The 3,037-nt window shown below is 35.3% G+C and overlaps 1 pseudogene; it reads right to left on the reverse strand.

Annotated features, from left to right (window-relative positions):
• Positions 1-725: 725 nt before the first annotated feature.
• Positions 726-1,453, reverse strand: LOC149190529 (serine/threonine-protein kinase SRK2A pseudogene; annotated as a pseudogene).
• Between the last annotated feature and the right edge of the window lie 1,584 nt (positions 1,454-3,037).

The raw sequence follows: 3,037 nt of genomic DNA on the forward strand, positions 1-3,037 counted from the left end.
TGGCTGTAATTAGAACTACAATATATAAAGACAGATTGGATGTTGAAATTTGTGATAGTTGTTGTGATATATAATAACGATACAATGTATCTAGGCATGTGTCATCCTGACTTGTTGAGAAGATAGCGTTATAAGACCACACTTCTGCACTAGAAATTATCAACCTGGCATATGCTAAAGTATCAACATAGAGGGAGCAAATTTCTTCAAGTGCAAACTTATTTAATGTGCAAAAAAATATTTGTTTAAACATTTTTTTTTTATATATAACTATAAATTAAGTTGATATTCACATAAGTGAATCTATTTAGATCATATTTTATTTTTATTTTAATAGGGACCAAACTGAGGACATACATAGCTACACATTTCCTTCATATTGGGTTGTAGAATGGGTCCCTCTCTTCAATAAAGTGTAAGTTGAAGATGGACATACTTACACATTGTCTTCACACTGGGCTATAGAATGAGCCTTGGCTCAATCACATACATGAAAATTCCATTCTCCTTGTTATAGAGGCAATGGTGCTTGTGCTTCCATGGCACCCAATGTGTGACCATGATAGGATCCCCTAAGAACTTGAGAACGCTCTGGAAAAAATCCATGATCAAATGGAAACTTGTGGAATGCCATTTTAAGCAAAATTTCTATGGTTGTAGACCCATCGACAAAAAATAATGCACTAGCTTCCTCATGGTACTCAAGATAATCAGGGTCCTCAATATTAGTCATCTAGGTCAACGTCATCAACTAGATCCATGTCATTGGAATCAAGATTGTCTCCAAAAAAATTTCTCGAACCCTGACCCCAATGTAGGAATTTTTGCTTCATCAATAATTCTCATAATCTCAGTAATGCTCTGTACAGGTTGGTCTGCACATTCGTATTTATTTCTAGCATGAGCATTCAACAAGTTTGTAGGAAAATTCTTCAAAAAACACTCGTGATTTTGAATTTTAGCCATTGTTATTTGCATTGTATGATTTGCAACAAAAATTATAGGAAGCAAGTGCCAACATTCAGATGTAATGTGAACAAAATCTAGGATGTAATACTGCACATTCATTATACAACTAAGGGTCTTGTGAAAATTCTTTGGTTCCTTGAGATCCTCAAATGATATGCTCCTACAAGCATAACATAAAGAGTCACACCACATGGCCATACATCTTCGATCTTGCCATTGTATTCTTTCTTTGAAAAGCCTTCTAGAGCTACATATGCAATTGTCCCAACAGTTGAGTTGCGCTGCGAATGAAACATAAAAGACTTAGAATAGCCAAAACCACAGATCTTGAGATGAGGTGCAGGACTTCCCCCAAAAGAATGTTTTCCAACTTTAAGTCACGGTGATAGACTTGCATAGAATGGAGATAACTTACAAGAAATAAGTTGTAGAGAGTCCTATCAGTGACTACTGCAAAGAATATGTGGCCCCCATTTTTATTCATCCACGATGCCAACATATATGAAATAGTAGGGTTTATTTCAAAATTCTTCTCTCTCTCTCTGTTAATGACATTTCTTAATGCCCTATGTCATTCTGTGGGTATTGTTGCGCTCCTCGTTAATGGCGGTGTTAATCCAACGCTCCCGTGTGTTTCGTGGCATGTGCTTAAATCTAGCAATGTGTCTGTTTACTAACACCTGCGGGTTTTGGTCAATCGTGACTCCAACAAGTGGTATCGGAGCCAAAGGTCTTGAGTTTGAAACACACCTAGCTCATGTTGAGGGGGGAGATTGTTGCGCTCCCCGTTAATGGTGGTGTTAATCCAACGCTCCTGTGTGTTTCGTGGCATGTGCTTAAATCTAGCGATGTGTCTGTATACTAACACCTGCGGGTTTTGGTGTAATGACAATTGTGACTCCAACAGGTTCAAGAGCCCATTTGAAATAGAGGTATCATTTTAGAGAAAAGATTCTCAGAAGTAGAGGTGACTTCAAGTTCGAATTTTCATATGCTAGTTGATATGTAACGAAAGAAGAGTTGACACTATCCCATGTTGGACGCAGATGCCAACCTATGCAACTTCGTATCCATATTGAATCTAATTTTTTTTAGACATTTCAAAGACTGACGAAAGAAAAGTCTCTTTACAACCTCTATGTAACCTTGATTCTTGGCTTGAAGTAACTGTTGTCCAGCAAATCTTGATGCTTCTTGTGGCAGACGGCAAGAAATAATTTCTCCATAAATGGATCCATGGATGTCACTCTACCATATATCTTGACAAGGGGTATTCTTGGCAAAGGATATCTAAAATGCTACAAATCAGAACAATTTATGGCAGAAAGTTAACGGATCCACGTTGGAAACTCTGATAAAATCCCAACAATTTATGGCAGAAAGTTAACTGATCTACGTTGGAAACTCTGATAAAATCCCCATGGGGATGGGGTAGGCTAACTTCTCTAATACCATTGATATGGATATGGGAGGCCAAGATTTAAGAAACTTGAAAATAGAGAGTATGAAAAAACAAAAACTTTTTATTAAAATAATGGAAAGCAATTACAGTTACATTGTGGTGGAATAATCTGCATTTTATAAAGTAAGACCTATTATTTATAGCTTTCTAGAATTACTATATTATAGGTGGATACTGATAAATACTATAGATAAATACCATTTTCTATTCAGATTACTTAGTGATAATATTGACTTTGAATCTGATTTTGTTGTGTGTAGTTCTTGGAAAATTCAGTCACTAATAAAATAATATTAATAAAAAACATATCTTTACATATTCTAAAATGCTTATCCTACCATCGAGTCACATAGACGCTTTGAAATTTTGTGGTATCTTTTGGAAGAATTGCTTGATGAATTCACATATTCGTACCTAGTAGAACAATAATATAAACATATATAAGTATAGGTTTATAATGCATCTCTCTCCCTATAAAATTTCAAATTGCAACATGAAAGAAAAAATATTATTTATTTACTCATTACTAAAGAAGTGACCAATTGTATCTTATTCTCTTCATTCCCTTCCTCAATATCATGCATGACATATTTAAAGCTTTGCAAG

Source organism: Pinus tabuliformis, chromosome 3_1 (assembly GCF_031772625.1).
Source record: "Pinus tabuliformis cultivar Carrire ecotype Pingquan chromosome 3_1, CPIR1, whole genome shotgun sequence".
NCBI classification, from domain to species: domain Eukaryota; kingdom Viridiplantae; phylum Streptophyta; class Pinopsida; order Pinales; family Pinaceae; genus Pinus; species Pinus tabuliformis.